General features: G+C 39.9%; 2 non-coding genes across 2 annotated transcripts; both read right to left on the reverse strand.

Annotated features, from left to right (window-relative positions):
- Nucleotides 1–1826: 1826 nt before the first annotated feature.
- On the reverse strand, nt 1827–1899 carry TRNAV-AAC. The gene has a single exon. It is a non-coding gene; the product is annotated as a tRNA-Val (tRNA).
- A 367-nt stretch (nt 1900–2266) lies between these two features.
- On the reverse strand, nt 2267–2340 carry TRNAN-GUU. Its single transcript has one exon. It is a non-coding gene; the product is annotated as a tRNA-Asn (tRNA).
- Between the last annotated feature and the right edge of the window lie 16341 nt (nt 2341–18681).

Consider the following 18681-nt stretch of genomic DNA (forward strand, 5'->3'; position numbering starts at 1 on the left):
AAGGGAGATACTGGCCAAGTGTGACTAACCCATTCAACAAAGTGGAAATAAAATGGCAACAGCAGCAAGGGAGTTGTGAACTATTTAGTGGGTTTACAGGTCTAATGGAGGTTCAGTGTTAATACTGAACCCTCCATGTGGACCCCTCAGGCTGCATACTGGGACAGTCTGTGGAGTAGATCATGCACAGACTGTAGGAATGGCTACTGACTGCTTCCTATGGTTGATTCTAGCCAGAGTCAGTGGCCACACTGTCAATAGGAGGACCTCAACCACTGCCTTTTACAAGTGAAGGAAGGGCTCTGCTTCACTGGAATGAATTTCTTACTTTTGTCACAAAATGGGAAATGCAGTAGGAAAAAAGTGGTGACACTGGCATGAAAACTAGGATTAGTTTACCAACCTGCCACACGTTACAAGACTTCAGCACAATACAACTCTCTAATTCTGGTGCAAAAAAAAAATGGAAACTTTATCTTAATAGAAATCTTCTGAAAGGTCAGATATAAAATATCATGGGTGACATGCCCATTTTACGACACTATCACAACTACTCTAGTCAACAAAACAAAACTGTCTTAATTACTGTAAAATCTAGATGTGTCTAGTCAAAGTGTACCTACCCACCCCGTTTCATGTTCCCGGTCTTAAAAGATGTAAAACCATGTCTGACATTAAATTCTACTTAGTGATCACCCTGCCTGAACTACTACACATTTTATTTATTTATTTGAAACAAAGGATGCATTATTAGAAACGCAGCTACTGAGAACATTTCACCACACTCCTTAACACATGGTTGAGAAATAAGCTTAAATTATTTTTTGTTATATTTTACCATTAAGTTATTAAACCAAGGTCCACAAATTCTACTGCTGTCTTGGGAAAATGACAAGATGAACACAGGGCTGACAACCTAAAAACTCCATATATAAACATCCACGTTTTGCCACTGATACTTTAAAATCCTCCTCAAAAAACACAGTGTAATAACTAAAAGGTATCAGAATGTGCACCCAATGGGGGGAAGTCAACAACAGCCTATTTATTTGAAAGCTGAGGTCTTACTTCGGATTGCTGTGTACACTGCACAAGATCAAGTGACAAATGCTAAAGGCAAACAGTGTGAAGCATCTTAAAAGGGAAAAAAAACACAGACCTGTGATGCTACATAATACACCGCTTCTCTCTCAACTCATTTAAAGATTAACGGAGTTCATTCTCAAAATCAAAAAGCTTACAGAGATAAAGTTTCTCAAGTACTCAACCACCTCAAAGAGAACGACAATAAAAAAAAAAAAGACTTCAGCAAGCAAGCGCTGCAGCAGATAAAGAAGCTTTTGATTCTGTAAACTGCCAAGCATGAACATGCCCAGTTACACCACTCAAAACACACAGCAAGCTTGGTCACAGTATAAGACATTCCAAGCGTAAAAAGGCAAAACATGGCATGTCTACAATTAGAGGGATTTGAATTTATTGTCCTAAATGCACCAGTAACAACTTCAAAGTGAAAGTAAAAATCAGAAGCCAAGTAGCTGAAACACCAATATGAAGGGATCATTTGCATATAGCCTAGGGGCCTCCACTACAGGAAGTTTATGGTATTACACAGTGAAGACTTCATCTTTGCTGGGTCTTTTTTTGTTTTTCCTTATGCTTTGAAAAGGTAAAAAAAAAAAAAAAAAAGCCTGAAAGCAAAACTGGCCTAGTAAAGAGAACTGGGGGCAGATGTGATTTTACATTCTGAATACACGTGACAGCAATCTGCAGTGCAGTGTTCTGGATATTCTTCTTCAAATTCCAGATAAGGGGGAAAAAAAAAATGTTTCCGCCCGGTTTCGAACCGGGGACCTTTCGCGTGTTAGGCGAACGTGATAACCACTACACTACGGAAACTTACATGTATATGACTTCTCAAAGAATGGTTAATATGTTGACACTTGTTCACAAGGTATTCCTTCTTTATTTCACAGCTCCTACCTTTTACCATGGTTTTCACATGTAATAGTTTAATACACTGTCTCCAAAGCTGTGCTGCAAGAACTATTTGCATTCAGTTACCACATTAATATATGCAAAACGTAAATTTATTTTTAAAAGTGGTGAAAAATATTACCAACACACGTTTCATACTGATCCTACAGACATTCATTTTTTTCCCTACGTTTCAGAAAAATACAAGATTATTTTTTTCATAAGCAGTGAAAATGAGAATGAACAATGATTGCAAAGTCACTCCTACATACTACTGTTTAAAAGAATTCGTCCCTGGGTGGGCTTGAACCACCAACCTTTCGGTTAACAGCCGAACGCGCTAACCAATTGCGCCACAGAGACAGACAAAATTTTAGACTGTATATGACATGTAATTGATGAAACACATATGAAATGAGTGACCTTAACGTTTCAAAATGGAAAGCCTATGCAGGAAGAGCTGCCCGAAACTCCCAATGTGGAGAGTGCATCCCTCTAGTTAGAAAGTGTCATATTAACTTCAAGTAAAGAAAATGCTTGGTTGTGTTACAAAAATACTGCCACTTTTTCTCAGGTAGGGCAATCTTTGAAAAGGTAAATATGAGAAGTAATCCACCCCTTACAAAACTGACCGTTTATCCCACAACTGCAACTGTGTCACAATTCACTTTTATAAGATAGTAGTAGTAGGAAGGGTGATGTGTCATGTGTCAAAATGGTATAGTCAGTGATCTGCTGTTTCCTGCTAGCTTTTTAAATTTACATAAAGGGAGAAGATTTACATAAAAAGGCCACACAAAAAAATCTCACAGGCAAAAAAGGATCAAAATGACCGTGGCAAGACAGGTACTTCTCTATGCAATACCTTAAACCTCCTCTAAATGAAGCTCAAGGGAAATATGTAAATGCAGTCTTAATGACATCCAAATGTTTCACTAACGATTTCTGACTTAACAAATCTTTATTAAAGGTATTCTGGCCAATAAAGCCAAATGTGACTACTGCAGCTGGAACACTTGTATGTTCATAAGTGGTCAGTGTTGTCTCTACATTTCCCCATGAGCCCCCTTCAAAGAAGGTGTAAGGTACTACACAGTGAAGTCTCTCGCTTGGCAGGGTCTTCTTGATGTCTTTATATAAAGGAATAGCAGTTCAAATTAAAACTTATACCAAGCAGACTATTATTAGAGTTATGTTTAGCACAGTAATGTTTATTTGAATAAATTTTAATATATATATATATATATATATATATATATATATATATATATATATGTCACCCACATTCATTCTATGTATGTAGTCACTAAAAATGTATACACAATGAGACTTTTATTAACATTATACATACACTGAATTATTCTGCTGCTGTCTACAATTCAAACATGTATGGTATACAAAAATTCTGTACTTGCCATAACATTAGATGTTCATGATCCACATCTGTCTACTTCAACAACAGGACTGATAGCTGAAGGCAGTAGTCACTAGCCACTTTTGAGATTCTTCCATGCTCAATCTCTCCCTTATTCCTAAAATGCACCACACCACTCTTAACATCAACGTTTGCCCAAAGATACTCACAAGGCCAGAGTAATTTTAGACAGGCCTACGGGTCATTACTCCAGAATCTGGACTCAATTACTCACACTTTCTAAGTCGGATAAAATCTAGATCTGCTTTCCACAAACAACTCTGCATCTACCACAAGAACACTACATTGTGTCAGCCTGGTGGAATTGCACCTTCTCTTTATGGATCTCTTCACTTCATCTGTGACATTCTCTCCACACTGCAACCTATCTTGCATACTAACTTCCCTGACCCAATTACATGTTCATCTTCCACTACCAATTCCATCACAAAACTTGCTATAATTCCAGTGTCTTCTGTCTTCCAACAAATTATTATACTACTGTATGTTTTGGATGTATGTATCCCCTGTTTTACTTTGCAAATTTGAAATATTGTACAGTCTTTGCATTGTATAATCATCTTTCATTTCTAACACTTTATTTAAGCTATTCTCCTGGGCTATTGGCTAAAAAAGGTTCACTGCAATCAGTGCCCTACACAGCTAACAGGAGAGACATAAAATATTTATTTATTTAATTTATTTGTTGACATTTGTTTACTGAGAAAGTCTGACTGGGTCCAGGGAACCTATTTTCACTGAAGGCCCGGGGAGAAAAGCTCCTAATTACAGAAAAGACATTTATGCCAACAATGCAAGGACATAAAACTTATAGTATGAAATTCTTTGTGGTGTAGTGAGTTGCTGGGTTAATGCATTAGTCGGTAGTTGACAGAGTCTGGGCTTGAGACATGGCATAGGTGATTATTTTACAAAGTTTGCCCTTTTAGGCACAAATCAGTATTGAAATACTGAAGTATTGTTTCCAGTATCAATGTATTAACGCATGACAAAAGGTATTAAAGGGTTCACAGTACAAAAGGTAAAACAGCTGCATTATAAAACTTACTGAGCTGTACTACTCTTGAATGTTTTAAATAAAAAAAAAAAAACAAACGTCCCTGGGTGAACCAATTGCACCACAGAGACATAACTAATGTTTTGCGCTCACATGGCCTTGAGCAGAAACGCAATCAATTTGTGGCATGTAAACCAACATTAGTTAATCTATCCAAAAAATTAAGTCTCTCTAAATCCATCTTAAGCACATTTGCAACTCCATCCCACTTATTTGGTTCAACATACAGTAAAAGGGAACACCAAACATTTGTTCATCTTCACAAATGGCAACCATTTTACCTCAAACTCCCATTTTCCAGTGTAGTTAGACTCGCTCCAGTGGCACTTTTCTTTCTTTAGACAGTATTGTTTAGTAGCCACAAACCAACCACTCCTTCTCCAAATGTGGCAGATACCACAAAGGATTAAGGCTTTTAGCTATTAAACTGCTTCCTGTGATACAGGGTTTGACTCATTCTGAATTCATTTCCCTACTATGTGCGTCCTCAGGCAAGTCACTTAACCAGACAGTGCTTTGATGGGGAGGCAATTCGGAAATTGGGATAGGCTTCTCAAAGGTCACCAGTACCATGTGCCTAGTAACTACATATGAATCTAATACCTTCACCATTATGTCCACTTTCATGGGAGAGCCACAGCTACGAATAATGAAGTAGAAAACATTTTTTTTTCTAGTCAGATGTTATGTTGTCTCTACAAGGATCATGCCTCATCCTCCATGACACAGAGAACTCCAACGTTTTATGCAGTTTCCCTGCAAGATAACGCACAATTTTAAGCCCAGAATAGACTTAAATATGCAAATATAAAAGGAAAATGAGGCTCAAGATAGACAGGGATGAGATGTATAATCAATCAAGGAAGTATCCTGGACCAGATATTATTCCTGTGGAAGTTTAGAAGGGAAAAAGTGATAAAGATCTGGATTTTAAGGTTATGTGGGAAGGCAAACATTTCAAAACATTAACAATGATGATTCAAAAGGGAAGCAGAGGGCAAGAAGGCCCTGTCATTGTTGGAGAGCTTTTTTTTTAAACACAAATTACCAAGTAAGAAAACAAACAATTAACATTTTTCCTTTTACATACATTATTTGAAAATCTCGAGGTAAAGAAGGCATTTGATAGATTTTATGAGTAGGGCAACTGCAGCATTTGCTTTTTACGAAAGAATAATTGGGTAAATTAGGAAGATGTATGAAACGTCATAAGTAAGAATCAAGGTGGCAGGGTTCCTTTCCAACAAGCGGTGTTTGAACAGATGAACCAGACAGGGGTGTCCCCTCTCTCCCTTGTTATTTGTCTTATACTGAAAGGTACTAGTAAAGAAAATAAGGGGCTCACAAATTAATAAGGGGCTCACAAATTAATGGGTATAGCTGGTATAATACATTGAGACATTCTTTTTTCAGGGCATAAGATAAATGCAGATAAAACAAAGGCTATAGCAGTTATCACTGTCTCCACATATGAATTGATTTCAGTAATACCAATATTTATTAGGAACATAAATGCATTTAAAAGGATTCTATTATGAAAGAAGTTAATTCAGTACTAGGAACCTGGAGAGAATTTAAATATTCTCCAAGGTACAATAGCTAGGCTAGACTTGACAGAAATTATATTTCACGGGAACGGGTACATTTAATTGAGAAGTCTGACAAACATCCAATAACTATTTCAGATCATGCACCAATAATTTCTAAGATAAAAAATACAGGGTAATGAAGTAAAGCTGAGACACTGGTGCTTCCCCACCTACCTGTTAAAATGAGAGGATTTTAAGTAATGGGCAGTGGAAATTATCCAGGAGTTATTAGGGAAGACAAAGTGCTCCAGAAGTTATAGCTAGTTATTGGGATAAAATGAAACTGGAGTTTAAAAACAGGGTAGAAATATAAGAAAGAGAGAGAGATCTAGCTAAGTAGTAACAAGAATTATTTAGTGAGGGCTGATGGATGTTAAAATTATTACAAAATAAGGGAGAGCTCACAGAACAGGAATAGCTGCAAATGCAGAGAAAATAAGAGAGTACCTGGATAATATGCATGAGTTTAGAAAGATAGCTGTTAAGCAACTGTTTTTTCATAAGAACTCCAGAGCACAAAACTTTTGGCACAGCAACTCAGGCAACGGAAAAATAACCAGAGATCCTGTAGAAGTATTAGAGATATTTTGGACACTTTATGAAACATTTGTATAAAGCATACCAGCTGGGAAATCAAGAAAAAGCATAAATGGAAATATTTATACTTAAATATGCCAAAGTTAAAAAAGGACATGAGGTTCAACGACTGAAGTTAAGATAGGAAGAGATGAGAAAAAATGGTGATGTATAAATAATCTGCAGGAAAGACTCCAGGAATAGATAAATAAATGGTAGTCTAGCAGGGAGGGAAGAAAGTGATAAAAGATCTGGAAGGCTTTAACAACATTTTAAAAGGAAAGGGGATGCACCAATACCCTGGAAAAAATCTGTGGTGGCAGTAATACCTAAAGACGGTAAAGACTCATCTAATACAGCTTCATACAGACCCATTTCAATTTTAAACCATGATTATAAACGTGCTTATTTGTATAATGGCTAAAAGAATGGCAAAGACTACGCCAAAATTGACAGACTTGGACCAATATGGTTTTGTGGAGGGGAGGCACAAAATTGACATTAACAGAATGATGATCCAGAGGAAAGCAGAATGTAAGAAAATACCACTGTTATTGGTGGACCCCGATTCAGAGCAAGCATCTGACCGTGTAAACTGGGATGTTTTGAGTAGGGCAATGGAAGCATTTGCATTTCCCAATACAATAATAAGGTTTAATTAGAAGCATACATGAGGGATCGAAGCAAAAATCAAAGTAGGGTTCTTATCTGATAAATTGTATCTGAACAGAGGAACTAGGCAGAGGTGTCCTCTTCCCCAGTGTTACCCGCGTTATATTTAGGACCACTGGCAAAGAAAATAAGACACTTAGAAATTCAAGAATATAATTGGTATTGTGTTCAAGAAAAGCTGTCTTTACTTGCAGATATTACTTTGTACCTGATGGAAACAGAAAAGGACATCACTGTTGTGGAATTTGTTTTGTTAGGATATAAAATTAATGAAGATAAAGCAAAGGCTGTAACTATAAATGATGTATGCACACATGAATTGGTCCAGCAATACCCATATTTATGGGGACATGATAAAATTAAGTATTTAGGAGTAGGAATTAAAAATTATTCAGTTATAGCACCCACAAATATGTGGGAAGATACTAAACAAAAGATATTATAAAAACTGAGAAACTGGAAGCTCTTGCTTATGCATTTGGACAGCAAGACAAGCAGTAGAAAATACAGTCCATTTAGGTTTATACACAGATCAGGCATATTTTTTTTTTTTATCAACCAGAGGAGAAGTTGTGGGCAGTAATTAAGAGTTGAAGGATTTTATTTGGTAGGGGAAAATGGCAAGGGTTAAATGGGGTAAGGTGATTCTCCCAATAAAACAAGAACGTTTAGGATTACCTGATTTGAATAGATATTTTAGAGCTACACAGTTAAGGCTCTTGTATGTAACACAAGCAAAAAGCTACAATTCAAAGTTAAAAGGAGTGATGAAGATGAAGGAGGGGCAATTCAAGAAATAAGGAAAGAATGAGATTTCGGATGGAGATCCTTAAATATGAATGAACAAAAGCTATGTACTTACCATGATGATAGATCCATGTTGTTTGATTTTCATCTGGTTCAACTGTGGATTGTCAAATCCAACTGGATCTGACTTTGGCACCGATCTTGATGCTCTTCAGTTCCAAGGCTTGGACTTCTCCCTTGTACATACTTCCCTGAACTCCACCTTAGTACCTCAGACTGAGTTTTCCCCTCGTTTAGGTATTATACCCATACGCACAGCAATAATATCATATAACTTCTGTTCAAAGCTAACTCCAGAATGTATGACAGTTTCCCATAACTCAACCATTTTTTTCTCACAGTAGGGACTGCTCACTGACAGAGAATGCTGAAGTTGACCTAGTCATCAGAATCCTATTTGTGACAATTTGGAAGGGGGGTAGGTATAAGGGATGTTGAACCAGATGAAAAATCAGACAAAATGGATCTATCATTTTGGTAACTACATAACCTTTGTATCCAATGTTGTCCATTTTTGTCCGATTCAACTGTGGGACAGATTCCCAAGCATATATACCTGTGTGGTATCAAGGAAGGACATTTCTGAGCATGGTGGAACCAAAGAAGGAAAGTGATCAAGATTGTTCACCCAGCTTATGAGACAGAAATGTATGAACCGTTGACTAAGTAGTTGCTACACAGATATAATCAATAGGTAGTCTCTTAGCAAGTGGCTAATGCCCTTGTGGAAGGAGCCCTAGGTTTAGATTGTAGAGACAAGGCCATTACAATAAACAAAGGATAACCAGTTAGACAAAGTCACTTTAGTTACCGTTTTGCCTAATTTGCACTTTGAGAATGCCACAAACAACTGGTCTGATTTTCTGAAGAGTTTGGTCCTATGAAAAAAGAATCTCAGCTGACACTGAACATCCAGCATATGAAGTGTTTATTCACCTTTGTTTGAAAATTTCAGAAAAAAAGACTGGTAAGATTCATGACTGAATCAACTTAGTTTCGGATCCCACCTTAGGAAGGAAAGATGCATTAGTCCTTAATGAAACCCTGTCTTTGTGAAAGATCAAATATGGAGGTTTGCATGAACGTGCTTGCATCTCAGAAATTTATCTGGCTGAAGTAACAGCCACCAGAAAAATAGTTTTCTAAGACAGGAATTTTAAATCAACTGATGCTGGCAGTTCAAAACATGGCAAAGAAGGTGCTTGCAACATGATGGTAATACCTCATGGAGGTACCAGGTCTCTGACAGGTCTTAGAAAAACGTTATTTTTTTTAAAAGGCTTTAGAAATTGTTAAGGAAGCTATAGAATTATCACTCCGGCCAGTGTGGAAACTAGAGATCGCTGCCATTTGCGCTTTGATAGTTGAATAACTGGAGCCCATACAGAAAACTTCCAACAAAAATTCTAAAACAGAATTAATGGGTAAGGGGGGGTCCAAACTCTTGGCCTTGGCTCAAATAGAGAATATCCTTCCATTTGCTATGGTATATTTTTGCAGTGGTCTGCTTTTGAGATGCTGAAACGATCTGCACAACCAAAGCAGGAAGCCTAGCGTCTCTGGCTAATGTTAAGCTTGGAGGAACCAAGCAGTTAATTTCATGGCTTTCTGGCCTGAAACAAGCATTCCAGACGGATACATTAGGAGATCTGGATAGTGGTTCATCATCCATGGAGGATGTACTAGTACAGGCCACAAGAAAGGAAACCACATTTGACGAGGCCAGAAATATGCAATGAGATCATCCTGGCCTTGCACGTTCTCATTGTCTGCATGAATGAATACGCACTGTCACCACTGCCATTACCTTGGTAACCATCCTGGGAGGGGGCTTGTGGTGAGACCAAACAGCAGGGCTCTGAATTGGTAAATGATTAGTTTCCAGTCGGAAATGGAGAAATCTCCAACACTTCTCTACCTTGACATGGTAGTAAGCATCCTCAAGATCTACAGAGCACATACAATTGTCCTTCCTCAGCAGAGGCAAAACTGACTGAAGTGTGACCATCAAGAACTTTGCGTTATGCAAAGATTCAGATGGCTCAGATCCAAACAGGCTTAAGCTCCCCCATTTTCTTTGGTACTAAAACGAACCTTGAGTAGACTCCGGATTCTAGGATTCTAGTTGGTTTAGGGGAATAGTTGGATGACTTTTTTCTAGCAGCTTGGAGATCTCTGCTGCTGCAAGTTCTCATTGACTAGGTGAAACATTGTTGTTGTTCTTGATAGGAGGAAGGGAAAATGGTATAGAACAGCCTCTGGAAAATAGGTTTAGTACCCAGGAATCTGTAGTTATGCTTTGCCAGGCTTATGGATGTAAAAGAAAGCACCCCGCCCCCCCCCCAGACTGCCTACAGGATGCAGCAATCAGACAACCCTTCAGGTAAGCTGAAAGGGTTTTCAGTAAAGAGACTGCAAAAGCCCTGGTTTTGCAGCCTGTCTGTGTCTCTAGGGTGATGTCTATTTTTAAAACCTCCTCTAACACGAGAGGGTCTGCTGCCAAGAGTGTCCTGGTGGTAGCTCTATGATTTCTGGAACCACATCTTTCCAGCCCTCTGATTCCTAGAGTAGGATTTCTGGGGAGTGGAGAAATGGATCACAACCACAGAGAGTCTTACCATCCTGCTGAATTCTAGTCAGTGTGTGTCTTTAACTTGCTCGGATCTAAAGGGAGACCTGTCGAATAAGACATTAAATGAAAGATAAACACAAAGCCATGTCGAGCCAATGCCAAAAGATATTAAACGAATATAAGGACAAACACTTAACAATTCACTACGTTTTTGTCAAAGACTTTGTCAGTGCTGATGTCCTTGTATTGTTCGTTTAATAAAGGATATCTCTTGGAATTGGCTCGACGTGGCTTGGTGTTTATTTTTGACTTTAAGTACTTTATGCGCAGAGTTCTCCTCTTTTTGTGATCAGATTAAACAAAAGATGTTTTAATGCTTTCCCGAAAGACACATATACACATCCAGGCATGCCAGTGGATGGTAATGCCAGTGCCTGCTGCTCTGGCTATGCCATCAGCTGCACTAGAAAGCAGTTGCATAGCTACATTACAAGTAGACTGGAAGGCAAAAAGCTGCGAGTCCATCTTCTGGACATCTGCATGCAGAATATCCAAGGGAGACTTGGACATTTCCTTGGTCAGGTCTCTCTAAAATCTGGCAACATGGGCTAAGTAGTTCAGCACTCAAAGGTCAAAAATTGCTAAAGCATACATCCATTTCCTGAAGTGATCCATAGCCCTATACTCCCCGTTACAGGAATAGGCTGAGAACTTTCTTCAAATAGCTCCTTCTTTGCAGCTGCCGCTACTATCACGGCATCCACCGGTAAACCTTTGCTCCAGTGTTTGCAGTCTGCTGGTGATACTAAAACTTTATCTGGTTTCTTAGGGATAGGCTACACCACATCAGGTTCCTTCCATGCCCATTGAGATATCAAATCAATCAGAGGGTTCAACGGGAGTTAACACCCCCTACAAAAACGAGTCAGATCCAAAGGCTTCCAGGAACACTGACTCACCAGGAGAAGGGTACTAAGTAGATCACCCACCTCTCTGCTTCATCAATTCAAAGAATTCACTAAAGATAATTTCTTCAGAGGGGGATCTAGGGAACCTCCACCTTCATCAAAGTCTGTGTCTTCAGTCATGGACTTTGGAAAAGAATATAAGGGCTTCCAATTGCTAGTCTGCCTTCTAAGAACACAGTCCAGGAGGAGGAGGTCAGATGGTTCTGAATCAGACTAGGAACTAATGTAGCAAGCAGCCTGTGAAACTGACTGTCTCTGGCTAAGAGGAAAGCGAGAAGTAGAAGAAGACTCAGCCGGGATTCAGATAAAACAGAACTGAACAGAAACACTTTCTCTCTTGGCATCAAAAGGACCTACTCAAAAGCCTCGAAGGCAGAGGATGCTATCAGCCCTGCTGGGACCCTCCCATCCCCTGACAGGAGACAAGGCTTGGAATTGAGAGGCCTTAACCCTGAGACAGACCTTGGTGCCAAGCTGTTGAGATCCAAGGCCAAGAGACTCCTCTGACAATTTCGGTGTTGCTCCATGCCCTGGAGCCAATGCATCAAAGCTTCAGATCGGAGTCTTCTGGATCTGACAAACTCGGAGAGGAAAGTGTAAGGGAACCTGTCAGAGTCAAACTTGTCTGCACTACTGACTCTGGCAATGGCACTCCTAAACAGACCGTATCCAAGACAGCTAGGTCTGAGGGATGGACTGGGCCCTGGATAAGAAAGAGTAGGAGGGGTAGATGGCCCAGCATTTGGTACATTCCCAGAAGACTGTAGAGAACCCCAAGCTTAATCTGTGTTCTGAGGAGCTTCCTCATCATCCTATCAACATCCTGCTCAGTAAGGCTTCTAGATGATTGAAAAGATGATGCCACTGAAACTGAACTCAAGTACCTCCTTCCCCGAAGGATCGGCAAGTGCAGTATAGGGATGAAGGAGGTGAAAGATGAACCCAAGGAACCGACTGTTCTGAACATCTCGGAATCCCCAGGATGAAAACTAGACAAAAGTGTCAGATCCAGCAATCTCTTGTGGGACTTGTCAGATTCCAGTTTCTCCTTTTCTTTGGATTTCTCTCTATAACTTGTTGTTTCACTTTCTCAACTCCTTTGTCTTTCTCCTTTTCCTTGTCCTCAGATTTGTCGTCTTTTCCAGCAGAAGATGAGGAGGAAGAAGTGGACGGCACAGCAAATCATGTCTGAGGGCAAGGCAGCCCTGAACAATCTCTTACCTCCTGGTTTGAAAAGCCCAGGAGCTAGAAGCAGGCCTGACACCAAGTGTCAAGATAGGCAGCACCCAAGCAATACCAAGCAATAGATACATGAGGAGCATGGGTCTTGGAGAATGAACCTGAACCTACACACTGTACACTTTTTAAATCCTTGCCCATCAGCCCATGACCCAAAACTGCTAAGGCAAGAACACTAATCTAACTACTGATAAGTGTAACAAACACCAAAATCACCACACCAAATTAGAACTACACAAATGTCACTAAACTAACTAGGAAACCATCCGTGTAAAAAATGCACTCAGGAAGTAAAATAAAAATCCAGTAATTTATTAATGTTAAGCGCTTTCATCTCCTGTAAGAGACTTCATCAGAATACAACTACCTACATAAAATGACCCATTTAAATACTTTCAATTACTGACATCATAATTAATCATTAATCCCAGAAATTTTTACATAGCATTAAAGGAGCCATATCTTGAAATATTGAATACATACAAAAACATTGCTACAATTCACATATTTACATATAGTTTGAACCTACCTATAATAATAATAATAATAAACCACAATACACCTCACAGTTAGATGTTGCCCGTTCGATTCTCAGTTAGAGCATCTTCTGTGTGGCGACATGCGTGAATGGGCGTTCCTTCGTTGAAGGTTGTGTGTTAGGCCCGGTAAGCCAGCACGTAAAACTCTGCTGTCAATCATTAGCGGACCGGAGTTCCGCTGTGGCGACCCCTAACCGGGAAAAGCTGAAAGACACAAACAAACACAAATATATATTTTCATATTTAAAATTATTAGTGCATACTACTAAAATCTGTTAGCCCTTTCCAACAACATGGGAGCAACCAAAACAGTCTCATTCAGACTGGGTGGAAACATGATTACTTCCTGAGTGCATTTTTTACACGGATGATTTCCTAGTTATTTTAGTGACATTTGTACTGATAAGTGCAACTATAAAGATTATCTACCTAAGAAAATCACAGCACATTCTCGCTAAGCCAACCCTAAACCAAGACACCAACACAAAAAATATCTATAAAATACAACACAACACACACCATACTATAAACAATCCTATACAAAAACCTAACTCTAGCCCTACAGTCCTATGGGCAAAGATACCAATTCTATTAAAACTAAGCCAACTAGGGAGAAAAAGCTGCTCTTACTAGATAAGTAAAATTTGAGCAAAACTGCAATAAAAGGCTACAGATCTTTGAAGCCCTCAAAAGTGTGTCCGAATACTTCAGGCAGCAAAAGAGATCTGAGATGGAACTTGGTGTATTGTGGGTAGGGAAGAAGTCAGAGCCCTGGAACCGAAGAACTTCAGGGTCAGTGCAGAGGTTGGATCTGACAACCCATAGCTGAATCAGATGAAAATAGACAATACTGGATCAACAGTCATAAAACATCATATTCATAAAGTACACTAAGAACTAAGCCAACACAGGCATGGAGAAATTCAATTTTGCTAATAGGGATGACTGCAATTGAGGGGTACACAGAATAGATTCGAGGGGGCTAGGATTTAATGGAGGAAGATGGCAAAGGAACCAAGGTGCTGGGGACAAATAATGTGAAAAGGAAAGATAACAGAATGGGAAGAGGCCAAGAAGAAATTTGGATTGCAGGCTAGTGACTGCCTTACCCATCAGGGATTGGTATAGACAAAGAGAAAGAGATAGGGGAATCTGAAATCAAAGGCCTGCACTGGTGGAGTTTTAACCAGATCTAAAACCAAAGTTGCTGTTAAAAAGAAGATAATTAGTACGGCATACAAAATATTGCACGATAACTATGGGACTCTATCAGAAGAGGTCAGAAAAAATGGAAGAGATTAAATATGCAATTCACAAAAACAATGAGAGGACACATGTATGGCTCCATGAAACAAAATCAGAAGATTTAGGATTCTTGCCTGGAAGTGTTTGCATAGATACGTTTAGACCACAATAATATTCCAAAGATTTTTTTCCTCAGGTAGATGCCAAATGCTGGAGGAAGTAAGAGGCAACTGGAAGAGTTATGTCTTGAGAGTGTAATGAGTTGGCAGACTTTAAAAATTCCCTAGAGTACTCTGTCAGGAATACTGGGTGAGCAAATGAGTGCAACTAAGGAATTTTTTTTTTTTTGAGCTGAGATACAGGATCAGACTTGCCTAGGCAAAGTAAAGCCATGTTACGTTTAATTCTGGTGCCGACAAAAATAAATAAATAAACAATTACTAGAAAATGGAAATCAAAATCTAAACCCAAAAGAACCAAGACACTCCTCCAAAAAAAGGAAGCCAATCTGGTGGTCCCCTGCCATAAGCAAACTCTACAACAGGAGGAGGAAACTGATGGCGAATAAGGTGAAGTCCCAAAACTGGAAATACTCCCTTATCAGCCTCAACGAAAAGCTGAGATGCCTAATCAAATCTTCTAAAGCTAGCTATGAAAATAGAATTGCAGCAGATAGTAAAGACAACCACAAGAACTTCTATAGTTATGTACAGAATCTCCACGGCAAGACCCAGATTTGCTCGGAGCTACTGCACAATGGTACCTCCTAGGAAGAAAGAGGTCATTGTTTCCCTACAGATATTGCCAATATACTGTCCGACTGATTCAGTGCCAACTTTACCCCCCCCCCCCACAAAGGACCAATCACAATACCAGTAGATTGCCAGGCACCCAGTATTACTGCTGCACAGGTTAAAACAGCACTGTCCAAGGCCAAGAATACAGCTTCTATGGGACCTTACAATATCCCTGGCTGTGAACTACAGAGTGAACTGGCACCTCACCTGTGTGCCCTGTTCAATCACAGCCTCACTTCAGGCTTTGTCCCTACCGAATGGCGCACTGCTACAGTCATCCCTCTCCATAAAGGAGGAGTGACTATCGCCCCATTAGCCTGACAAGTCTGACATGCAAAGCTATGGAACACCATCATGGACCTAATAAGAAGGATACAGAGAATCTCCAAACTCTGTATCCCACACAGTTTGGTTTTAAGGAAGGGTAGATTGTGCCTGCTCAACCTGGTCGACTTCTTTGAGTCAGTCACCAGAGCTGTGGATGAAGGCAAGATGGTTGATACAGCCTACCTTAATCTGGCCAAAGCCTTTGATACCATTCCCCACTCAGGAATCATAGAAAAATTCACTAAGCTAGGCATCAACCCCTATATCACTAGGTGGGTTGCAAACCTGCTCACAGACAGGACCCACAGTGTGAAAGTAGCAGACTCCAAGTCAGACTACCGACCAGTCACGGTTCGGTTCTGAGTCCTCTCCTGTTTGGTATCTACTGCTCTAAAGTCCAAGCTAACACGAAGGGACTCTGGCTGACAAAGTTCGCAGACGATTGCAAATTGGAAGCTATTAACTCCCCAAGTGATGTTGACATCCTACAGAAAGGCCTCACTTAGACCGACTGGTGTCAGAACCATGGCCTTAAGCTCAATACCAAAATATGTGTCATCATCCCCTTTGGGAAAAACCTGGTTCCCATGAATTACCACTGTGGTCAGAAAGTCATTCTATGTGGCATATCTCATTACTAAGGGTTTTGCATCCAGGAAGAAAGAGGTCATTGTTTCCCTATACTCTTCCCTCATTAGGCCAGTCATCAAGTACAATGCCCCATCTGACATGTACCTCACTAGACACCTGCAACAACTGGAGAGGCTGCAAAAGTACCTCATAAAGAGGATCCTAGGCCTTAAACACTTGCCCCATATGGACAAACAAAACTCCCAACTATTCTCGGTCTCATATCACCTACTTAGAGGCAATCGCTGCTCGACTTACAAAGCCATGTCTGACCAGCTCTGTTAGAAATGCTACATCTAAAGAAATCCCAATCCCTCCACACCACAAGCTCCAGAGACCTCAACCTCATTGCCACAATCAACAGAACAGGCTGGAGAGACAGGTTCATAACCCGGAGACTGCCCATGCTATGGAACACACTTCCCATCCATGTCAAACATAGCACCTCACTGGCTCTCTTCAAGAGAAATCATGACGAGTGGATCGGAAATAGAAAATTCATGCCGGGGATCACTCCAGTGGCTCTACTCAACAGAGGCATTGGGAACTAAGGTCGGGTGGCATGATGTCATGGTAATCCAATGGGCTAGGCTTGTAAAGGCTTCAGGGCCATTAGCCTAGTACACACCTATGAACCTATAAACCAACAATACTTGAAGTAATGACTATTGTATTGGAACAAATAGAACAAGAAGTGGGATCTTTAAAGGTAAGAGTAAATTACATTAAAAAAACATGGGAAACATGGCAATTGTGGGAACAATACATGCAGAAAAATGTTTTGGAGGAGGAATGAGGCATAAGTTTACAGTTTCTGCCTTCTCTATGTAATGTCGCTTAGACGAATATGTGATGTATAATGTTTGTAAATGTGTATGTGTTAATACAGTTTGATTACTTTTTACATACATGTAAGTATTCCCATGTCACAAGTGATAATTCAATAAAGGTGTTGGAAAAACTGGAAGCCTGAAAAACAAAAAAGGATTCTATTCCGGCACCTAAGGATATGTGGGAAGTGACTAAACAAAAGATGATACAAAAACTGAGAAGCTGGAAGCTCTTGACTATGAGTATGGATAGTAAGGTCCAAGCAGTGAAAAGTTTTCTAATCCCCTTAATATTGTATACAACTCAGGCAGATTTTTATTAACCAGAAGAGAAGCTAGAGAACATAATAAATAATTGAAATCTGAAGAAATAAGGGATCTAGGGACCAAAGTAGATAGTCAGCTTTCCTTTGATAACCATGTTGCCAAAGTGGTTAGAAAATCCTTCTATGTGACCCATCTGATCAAGAAAGGGTTCGCATCAAGATCTAAGGATGTAATGGTGCCCCTCTACTCTTCCCTCATCAGACCCATTATTGAGTACAATGCACCAATTGGAATGTACCCGATAGACATCTCCAGCAACTGGAGAGACCACAGAGGTACCCAACCAAGAGGATTACTGGCCTCAAACAGTTGCCCTATGCAGCACGACTTGAAAAAGCTAAGACTGCTCTCTGTTGCATACCGCTTTCTCAGAGGCGATCTCTGTCTAACGTACAGAGCCATGTCCAACCCAGAATTGTTGAACATGCTCCATCTTAGCAAAACCAAATCTACTCGAGCTGAACGCTCTAGGGATATAAACCTCAACACAACAATGAATAGAACAAGCTGGAGGGATAGATTCCCTTCGCAGACACTTCCCTTACTATGGAACAGGGTCCCGATCTACACAAGACAGAGCCCCCTCACTATCACTCTTCAAGAGGAACCTTGATGAGTGGATGGGTAACAGAAAGTTCACATCGGGGATCACACCAACAGCACTACTAGATAGGGGCCAAGGGTACCAGCTGCTAGTACAAGGGTCTAGGGAACTACTAAAGGGGCAGTGAATACCGCACAACGTGGCTGGGCTAATATATGCCTTCTGGCAGATAGCCCAGTACCAACCTATGAACCTATAAAAATGTATCAAGAGTGGGAAAGACTGCAAGAATTAAGTGGGATAAGATGCTACTCCCCATATAACAAGCTGGTTTAGGATTACCAGATTTGAAGGGATACTTTTGGACTACACAGTTAAGGCTCATCTACATAACACAAGCAGGAGACAACAAATCAAAGTGAAAAGGAATAGATGTTGAAGGGGGTTCATCATTTTGGATGCAGGCACCACAGTAACAAACACACAGATTAGTATATTTACAAAGCAGAATATTTTGATAACTAATCCAACAAGAGAACGTAAAGGATAT

This window comes from Protopterus annectens, chromosome 5.part1 (assembly GCF_019279795.1).
Source record: "Protopterus annectens isolate FY-2018-M chromosome 5.part1, PAN1.0, whole genome shotgun sequence".
Classification (NCBI taxonomy): domain Eukaryota; kingdom Metazoa; phylum Chordata; order Ceratodontiformes; family Protopteridae; genus Protopterus; species Protopterus annectens.